The sequence below is a fragment of the Crocodylus siamensis genome, chromosome 10, assembly GCF_052110815.1.
Source record: "Crocodylus siamensis isolate JL-2025a chromosome 10, ASM5211081v1, whole genome shotgun sequence".
Taxonomy (NCBI): domain Eukaryota; kingdom Metazoa; phylum Chordata; order Crocodylia; family Crocodylidae; genus Crocodylus; species Crocodylus siamensis.
In genome coordinates, this window is record NC_143404.1 from 46,173,139 (window position 1) to 46,183,175 (window position 10,037).

General features: G+C 47.1%; 1 long non-coding RNA gene across 2 annotated transcripts in view; it reads right to left on the reverse strand.

The window, feature by feature from the left end:
• The window catches only part of LOC149856537 (uncharacterized), a 43,489-nt gene extending 39,277 nt beyond the window's left edge, over positions 1–4,212 (reverse strand). Inside the window, exon 1 of one of the 2 annotated variants that reach the window (XR_016444482.1) lies at positions 4,126–4,212. This is a non-coding gene — a long non-coding RNA (uncharacterized LOC149856537). The remainder of the gene's footprint in view (positions 1–4,125) is intronic. The other variant, XR_016444481.1, reaches the window with a different exon arrangement.
• Positions 4,213–10,037: the final 5,825 nt, after the last annotated feature.

A 10,037-nucleotide genomic window follows, 5' to 3' on the forward strand; every position in this document is an offset into this window, starting at 1 on the left:
GTATCCTGGAGAAGAGATGAGCTTTCTCTGGCCATATGATCAGACAAGGCATTAATTCCACAGAACATTATATGAATACATATTCTAATATTATGAAAGCCTAAGTCTGTCTGTCTGTCTGCCCATAATGCTTTATTCGTGCTCTGACTGGCTGTCTCAGCACCCAATCAGAGTGCCATACACAGACAGCAGGGACAGACAGCAGAGCCCCACCATGCCAGTGGGGACTGACATGTGGGGGACCATCTCCACTTGCCTCGTCCCCCTCCCCTGCCCCTTGGAAGCAGAGGACAACGGGGACCGGAGCACCACCATAATGGAAGGGACGGAGCAGGGCAGGGCCAGGACCTGGCACCTCCCCCCACCCAACAACAGCTGGCAGGGAGGGGAGGCAGTGGGCAGATTGAGGCCCCTGCGATGAGGGAGAGAGTGGGGTGGAGGCAGAGCAGGGGTGAGTGGGGCCCTGGCCAGTCCAAGTGGTGGGAAGATTGGAGCACACTGCTGTTGTGCTCTGAGCTTTGCATCCCAAGCCCTGCTCCAGCTGCTCCAGGAGTGGTGCAACACCACATGTGTCCCACCGCCGGGCAGGCAGGGGGCGTGGCTCAGCCCAGCAGTGGGACGCCCATGACATCGCACCACTCCCAGAGCAGGTGCAGCTCTGTATCTCAGGCTGGGGGGAGTGAGCACATGTGCGCACTCAGCCCACACCAGACTGCGACAGACTGTCAGAGGCTCTGCAATTGACCAGTTGATCACAATTGACTGGTGGGTGACTACTGAGCAATTTTTAGAACTGGATCCTACTTAATCAAACAAAACCTCTATGTGTGTGTGTGTAACATATGTACACCCTAACTTCACACATATACATACACCTACACACACACACGCACACATTTACTTGGTGTAAAAAGATATATTGCATATATATATTATGTGTAACCATTTAGTCCTGATCCAGACACAGGTCTCAGAGATCAAAAGTATTGTTTATTATTCTTTGCTTATTATGATAATTCATTATATACACTCCAGCAGATACTGTCCAAATCCACAGATCCTACCTCCAAAACTTTAGAGCACAATTTATGAGGTGTGTATCTGGACTGCAGGATTGGGAAGGTTAGCATCATAGAGGAAATAAACTATTTCCATTTGGTTATTAGTAGGGCTCACTACCATCTTATAAGAGAATCACTACTATCCTATTGTATTCAGGTAATAAAGGGACCCAGGATTATATAGATCATGGACCTAGACAAAACCTTTCAGGTAGCAGTAAACTACCTGAAAAGTGTACTTTCACCATTCGAGTAAGCGAAAAGCAAGAATTGATTACAACCAAAGTGATTTAAATGAGTAAACAGGAGAACATGAAATTAATCATTGATTGTAATCTGGTTTTGCATCCATATATAAAAGGTTAATTATCATAGTTTAGTAGCTATTAAAACACATTCATTTATCCTCCTTCTTAACTGGAAAGATATGCTTGTTTTATACATGTTTATATGAAGGGTTCAAAAGCTGAGCATATGTTTATTCATATTCTTAATTTTTGCATTTTATTATTTTAGAAAATGGTGAATGATTCTTTTGTTTTTTACTAGAGGATATTTACATTTTTATTCATTATTGACATCAAGGTCTATCTGGGTACAATTTAGAATTCAATTTAAAATGTAAAAGAAAGCATCTTTACAATTGTTTTTAATTAAATAAATAAAAATACTTGTAATGTGTTGGATACAGTACAAAAAAGTAAGTTTATCAAAACCAGTTTTGCATTTGAAACTAGTTTAACCAATGGACAAAAGCAGTATAACATTTTTTGAATAAACTGAAGTGACTCCTTCTGGTCATTATGTTCTTTATGAAATTAGAACACATATTTTATCCTCTAACATCCCATGTTCAGAGAATACAGGAAGGTAACCTTTCCTGCTTTTTCATCCCTCAATCAGTTTCTCAGCTTTGAATGAACTTGTCCTTGAACTGTAATGACCAGGGATCCTGGTTTTCTTTGTTTAAAAACTGCAAATTCTCTGATAAAAATTTTTTGCAAATTCTCTGATTGAACCCCCTCAAAATCTGCATTATTCTGCGATTAAAACTATATACACACACACAATATTAAAGCAAATTGGAAACCTACCAGTGCCTTAATCACTTAAAAAAAAAAATTAAATACCTATAAATGTTGGTGTTACTATGAGGGCCTCAATCTCCACCCTGCCGACTTACCTATAGGAGCTGCTCTCCAGGTTGCCTGGCGGCCATGTTCATGTGTAAATGCATACACACACAATCCCAGCCTGACCGCCCTCCTCCCACTCCCACTGGAACTCTGCCAGCCTGCAAGGGAAAACCCACGGTTTCCTGTGTTTTCTTCTTTAAAGGAGAAAATCCGGGTTTTTCTCCTTAAAATGAGAGAATTTGCATTTTACCACATTTTACCAGGGCAAGTGGAAAACCTGGATCCCTGGTAATAATTGAACGAAGTGAAACAAAGAAAAACTCTCCCTGTGCCTGCAGAAGAAACTTGTTTGGCATCAAGAAAATCTGGTTCCAGGTCCCAAGCCAATACTTCTACCAGCTGAATGGTTTCACTCTCTTTAGAACCTTAGCAACTAATATGTGTGGCTTGATATTTTTTTTATATGAATTTAAAATTACTTAAATAGATTATAACAACCTTAGGTTATCAACATTCCAAATGGGTCTGTTTTTTTTTTAAAAAAAAGAAAAAAAATGTATTTAATTTAATAATTAAAAAAACAAAACAAAAAAAACCCCTGATGCATATCTACTCTGAAAATAAGGTTGTCATTATCATCACAGGTTGCCAGACCTTCCAGTCCAGGGGATGTACATTTATGTGAAAATATTTGAAGGCCACATTCAAATTTTGGAAGCACATTTTCTGCTTTGTTCTATTCAATACAAAAGAAGCAAAAACCAACCACCATTTTTCTAAAGGGTTCCATGGGCCCTGGAAACACCCACAGTTGATAATCATATATACACTTCTTACTGCAGCCACTAGGAAGGCCTACATCTCAAAAACCTGAGGACCACAAGACACATCATTGGTACTGGTTGGCTGCCAGCATTACAAAGTGAATTAGTATAAGGGGCCAAATCTGAGGTGGGTTTCAAGATTTCCAGTGATGTCAGTGGGCATTTGAGCAGGTCTTAGACCTTACCTTGAAAAAAATCTTACACCCACACTCACTTTCTCACTGATCTCAGCAGAACTACTTATATGACTAAAAACCAGCCAAAACTGTGTGCAAAAGCTACTGGAATATCATATCTAAAAAAGTATATTATACATTTGAAAGTGAGGAAACTCAGAGCCAGAGTCAGAAAATTAGATCCTTTTAAGTAAAAAAATCCAGAAGCCATTTTCGTTTTAAGTTCTCAAATCATCCAGAAGTTTGGAAACATTTAGAAATAGATTCTATTCTGCCTAAGTATAACCCTACTCCACCCTGCTTGAGTCCTCAAAAACAGTTAATAGAAAATGAGATCCCCAAGTGGAACAGAATCTGGCCTTTGGTGAAGGTTCCACAACAGCCTCGCTTCTTGCTCTCACTTCTCCTCTTCATAGCAAGAGACATCCTGTTAATTGTCACCTGAAAAGACTATAAATACTCCTTGCTATGTGTGAATACTTAGAGGTATACGTCAGTGGTCAGAGTAGGTCAAAAGATTTAATGTCAAAAGATTTTGATTTGATTACCAGCCCAACACTACCTCAGTTTTCTTCTTCTTTTTAATTGCAGATAATACTCACCCACCTTTCAAAGATATTTTAAGATCCACAGATGTAAAGCGCTATCCTTCCTTCAGCTGGAACTGAAGAGCTACACACGAGCTTTCTTCTACTTTCTAGATGCAGCAAAGTCACCCCTTTTCTCCGTCTTCAGGCAGAGACTTCACATTGAACTCCCCAGCCCAGTGCATAATCAGGGAGTGTTTTTATATTAAGGGCTACATTAGACTTTTTTAGTAGCAAACTCCAATACAATAACCCAAAGTTTAATATTACTGGCAAAGAGCTCAACACACAGCTCTAGTAGCAATGTGCTTTTTTCCCAGTAGGTAATCAAATCTACCCACCTCATTATGCTTTGCTTTTCTTCCTGGGCTCTTAGCTGATATAGTGACTTGAGTTAATGGGTATACTTTGTTATGCCTAGTAGGTAATGGCCTCTGAAAGTGGGTGTTAATTTGTTATTTTAAACCAGCAGCTGTGTGGTGGGATTGAGAAAGCAGGTGGCAGCCCAACAGCCAAAGGCAAAAGTGGGATGGGTGTGGAAGCAGGACTTCTTTCAGTAGAGGAGGTTAGTCATGAGATCACTATGTCCTATATCAATGGATTAGACAATGACATCATGTGATGCCAGCCCTTGGCATCATGCCAGTTACATTATTCCACTTAGATGCATACTTTTCTGGGACTACCAACCCCCACTCCGTGCCCTGCAGAATAAAGATTCATTTTAACCTGCTCTCTCTTTTTCAGTTAAAAAACATGCACTGAGAATTCAATGTAAAGCATTTTAAATTGCCAGTTACAAGCTGGAATTTCCTTGGTAAATCCCAGAGTCTTAAACCAACTCTGGGATGTTCTGATTGGCCAGAAAACTTGAACAGAGGGTGAAAATTATTTCCAAAAAAGAAAGAATGAGACGCACACAGGACTCCTGATTCACATGATGGGAGTTATCTGAGTGAAGTGGTGGAGAGAGGAGTGTTATTTATGTCGTCTGTTCCATGGCATTCCATTGTGAAGCTCTTGGCGAAGTAGAAGTCATGCTAAAGGAATCTTTAGTCTCTTGGGCTGTATCTCCATTTGACCTCTCTCCTTGAAATGTCCCAGTCTTTCTGCCAACAGCAGCTCCAGGGCTGATGGCAGCCTTTAAAGTGCTAACATTTTAACCATCAGGTTTATCCATCTCTGTCTAGATCGGGTATAAGTTAAGCAGAAATTCAATTTCTGGTGTCTTCCAGTGCTATCTTTGGTGCTGGGGGTGGAGCTGCATGGCTGATAGCAACACTGGGAAATTTTAGGGGAAAATGGCTAATGTAGACAAGGCCTCCATGACTTGGAAAGCAGGTTGGTCAGCCACCTGGACAAGGGGAGGGAGGGTGGTGAGCACCAATTGGTGATGACTCAGAGGTGCCACTGGCAAATCCCACTTATTCACAGATAAGAATTCTATTCCTTCGTGCACAGCTCTGCTGCCTGGACAACTATGCATGTCTGCTGAGTAGGTACAACTAAATAAGGAACAGTCACTGCCCTGGAGTGTTTTCAACTAAAAGCAACAGTACAAAGAGCAGAGAGGAAAAAGAAATGGCTTGTATATAAAGAAATGTTTTCTCTAGGAAATAGAATGCATTCTTAATAAAGGTCATGAACATCAGATGGAAAAGGGAATCATCTTGAGCTCTGTCCTCATACCCAAGGAAAAAGAATTTTAACAAACTGCCCTTGAGACAGATTTTTGTTCCTTTTCTGCTCTGCTTGCTTCCTTTTCTTAATTTAATCCCATTGCTCATCATTATACCCGACTCCCACCTTACTGTTTAGCCCCTTCAAACCCTTGTTAACCTCTGTATCTGGCTGTTGCTGTATTCCTCCTTCAGTGCTCTTTGTCTAGGTGGCTGACCAACTTACTTCCTGGAGGCCTTGTCTACATTAGTACTTTTAAACCTCACAATGACAATAGGAGATGGAGAAGCAGGAGCAGCCAGAGCCATCTGCCCCCGCACATGGAACATGTGCCCAAGTTGCAGTAGAACCTGTTGATCCCAAGTTGTCCTTGTCAGCCATCTTTGGACCCAAAGATAAGACAATCATCCTCGACTGCAAGAGGTTGCCAATGATGACTACACACAGCACAGGTCACACATTATCTAGTGCCCTGTCTGGCACTCCTTTTAAAGCTGAGCCACTGCCTTTTGTGTTTATAGACCTTCCAGGCCAGTAGCTACCTCACTGAGATGCACACTCTCTGATCACCCTCTGTCACAGGGCAGAGACCTAGGAGCAGCCATGATCTCTCCTAGCACCCCCTACCATGCCAAGTGGGTGTCCATGCACCCTCGTTCTCGCCCGCCACGTCTTTGATGATAAGAGTATTAAGGGAGGCTGCCTTTTATCCTCCTTGGCACGGTACTCCTGACATACTCCAGCCTGTGTCCTGTCTATGGTGATTCTGTGCACTCCCGCCTCAAGGGCTACGCGTGGCTCCTACCACCCCTAATACCACACCCCAAGCCTCTCGGATGTACCGGACATTGTCTTGTAAAAATCCCTTGCTTGCCTTACTATAGCCCACACCCTGGCGGATGCCCTCTGGGCTTGTCTCAGTTGCCCGCACTGGGGCCTTTCTCTGCGCTCCCTGCACACACTCTCTTGGCCTCTCTCGCAGCCGTGCCCCTCTCTCTCTCACCCACACCGGGGCCTTGCCCCGCGATTCCCACCCACGCTGGGGCCTCTGTGCACCCTCCCTGGGGCTTAACGCAAGCACCCTCTGGGCTTCTCATCGGTGCCCACTCTGGTGCTCCTCACAATTGGGGCTCAGGTGGCCGTAGCCATGCCTGGCCCCCAAGGCACTGTGCCCCTTCTCAGGGCTGAGGTCAGTGCAGCCCCATCCTCGGGTCTACAAACCCATCAAGGCTCAGGTGGCCATAGCTGTGCCTGGCCCCCAGACCCGCCTTCCCAGGTCCTATGCCCCACTGGAGCTCCTCGCCTGCACCCACACTGGGCTTTTCTCTCACAACACTGCCCCACTGGGGCCAGGGTCGATACCCCCCAAAACACAGCACCCTCTTCAGTGCCAGGAACCCCCACATTACTGGGGAGCTCCTATGAGGCCTCCTCCAACCCCCTATAGTCTCACTCGGTCCTCCGGTCTTGTAAAACTACCAACAGAAAACTCAACATAATCTGGGCTACAACATAATCTCCAAACCATCCAGCTAACCATCATTCAAAACCCTACCAGGGCTTGCTCCACCCAGTCCTCAAACCAAAGCTGTTCAAGCCATCTAGCTTCTTTAGGCTACAATACTCCAGCAAATGTTAGCAAAGAACTGCCTGCTTGGCCTCAGCCTGGGCTGTTCATATAGGCCAGGCCCTGCCCCCTTCCGGTCAGCTGACCAAACTGTGGTTGCCCTGGCAACCGGCACCTGTACCTTTCCCTAGGAGCAGGCATTTCAGTGCACTGTGACACCCTCCATTAGTAAGTTTAAGTCCCTCTATATACATGTTTTGTACAAGCACATTTTCAAGCCTTAGGCATCACTTTGCATCCATGAGGGGCAAGGATGTACATGTACATGCCTGGCTATGTATGCAGGTAGTGCATAGTCCATTGCGCATGCCTTGTCTGTCACTTGTGGTCTTTACACGCAATTGCTCCCTCCCCAGTGAAGTCTGCTAGCTCAGGGGTGGGCAATTATTTTGGGAGGAGGGTCACTTACCCAGTTTTGGCAGGGTGTTGAGGGCTGCATGGGTAGCCCTGCACTGTGACAGGTGCCCCACCCCCTGGTCACCATCTTGGGACCAATGTCCCAATGTCTTGGGACTAATGTCCCATGGCCAGCACTGATGGGCCCAGAGCGGGGCACAGGCTGGCAAGGGTCTGTGGAGCCAGGCTGGGCTGCACCAGCAGGGAGGGGGGAGCTGGCCTGGCTCCACAGAGCCCCTGCCAGCCAGGACCCTGCACTCCTGCCACCCTGCTCTGGGCCCTGCTGGCACTAGTCCTGGGACACTGGTACAGGCCCTGTGCTCCCACTGGCTTCCCGCCCACTCACACCCAGTGCCCCCAAGCCCCGTGGTACAGGCAGGGGCCAGCACTCAGCCCCAATCCCCTGCTTGCCAGCAGGGAAGAAGCTGGTGATAAGTGTGAGGAAAAGTGGCCCCTCACCTGCCCCATAGCCGGTGTTCCCTGCAGCCCATGCAGGGCTGTCTGGAGCAGGCACAGGCAGCCCCAGGCAAGCTGCAAGCAAGTGCAGCTTGGGGCGCTGGCCATGGGGTGAGTGAGGGGACATTTTTCCCTGCACTCAGCACCAGCTTGTAACTTGCCCTACTGCCAGCCTGGCAGTGGGGCCAGGTTACAAGTTGGTACTGAGCATAGTAGGGTGGAGAAAGCAGCCCCTCCCCACCCCATGCCCGGCACTCCATGTTGTAGCCGCTTACAGCCTGCCTGGGACTGCCTGTGCCTGCTCCAGACAGCCCTGTGTGGGCTGCAAGCACCTGCAGCATGGGGCACAAGGCATGGGGCAGGCAAGCAGCTGCTTTTCTCCACGCAGGGAAGGAGCCCAGGGAAAAGCTGAGCGCAGGGGGGAAAGTGGCCTCTCCCCTTCCCCACAGCCTGTGTCCCACACTGCAGGCACTCGCAGCCTGCATGGGGCTGTCCAGAGTGGGCACAGGCAGCCCCATGCCAGCTGCGAGCAGCTGCAGCGTGGGGCACTGGGAGCGGGACAGAGATGCTTCCCCCTCACTCCCCCCGCGCTCCTTCCCTTCCTTAATTTTCTACATTATTTTAGGGGCCCTGCAGGCCAGACAGAATGGCCTCGTGGGCTGGATCCAGCCCGCGGGCTATATTTTGCCCACCCCATGCTAGCTAAACATAGCTGACTGAGCCCTTGAAGAGGCAATGTGATACTGAACAGGTGCAGGGAGTTTGGTCTTAATAATCAGCACACACATGTGAACATCAGTGGTGTGTGAAACAGGCCATATTCGATTCAGATTTAGCCTGAATTGGGGATGGTGATTTGATTTGTTGATTTGGATTACTGTCTCCGATTTGATTTGGCTGAATCTGAAGATTCGATGTGCAGGAAGAAAAGTGCACTGGAGGGACCTGCGGCCAGGTAAGCAGAAGAAAAAACGCTGCATCATCATTGTGGGTGACTCCTTGCTGAGAGGAACAGAGGGATCAATCTGTCATCCGGATTCCATGGCTTGTGAGGTCTGCTGCCTGCCTGGAGGCAGGTACACCATGACAAGAATTCCTGAGCTCATCTGGCCCTTCAACAACTATCCCACAGTCCTCATCTATGTGGGAACAAATTAAGTGGCTAGGAGTAGTCCAGACTGTATCATGAGTGACTACAGTGCCCTGGGGACCAGGCTTAGGAAGACGGGGGCACGGGTGGTCTTTTCATCTATCCTCCTGGTCAGCAGTTGTAGTAGGCATCACATCACCCATGTCAGGGAAGTCAACACACAGCTCCGAAGTTGGTGCCATCGTGCGGGTTTTGGCTTCCTGAACCACAATCCGCACTTCCATGCAAGGGACCTCCTGGGACGCAATCGGCTTCATCTCTTTGCGAAAGGTAAGAGTCTTTTTTTGTACAGGTTGGCTGACCTCCTGTGTCAGGATTTAAGTATGATGGGGGATGGGGAGGCAGGAAATGGAGAAAGCCTAGAGTCTACAAATGGCGAGACATGCAGCAGTACACCTCAGGGGCTCTTTGGACATCAGAATGGGGGGCCACCAAAGGCATCGTTTGGAGAGCTCAAGTGCCTCTGTATTAACACTAGGAGCATGGGGAACAAGCAGGAAGAACTCACACTTCTGCTTGCAGATAATAACTTAGATTTAGTGGGGCTAACCAGAAACCTGGTGGGACCCTCCCCATCACTGGGCAGTACAAATTGAGGGCTACAGGTTGTACAGAAGGGACAGAGTAGGGAGGAAAGGGGATGGAGTTGCTCTCTATGTAAAAGACATCTACCCTAATCAAAATGGGATCAGAGGAGGAGAAAGTTGAGGCACTTCGGGTTAGGGAGGTCATGGGGAAAGGGACTTGGTGGTGGAGGTCTGCTACAGACCACCAGACCACGAGGAAAAGCCATATTTGGAATTCTTGAAGCAGCTGTCAGAGGCCGTACAGTCTAGGGACATGGCTGTCATGGGGGACCTAAAGTACCCTGACATCTGCTAGGAGGAGCAGTCATCCAAATCCAACCGTTCACATAGGTTCTTAAGCTGCGTGCAGGACCTTCA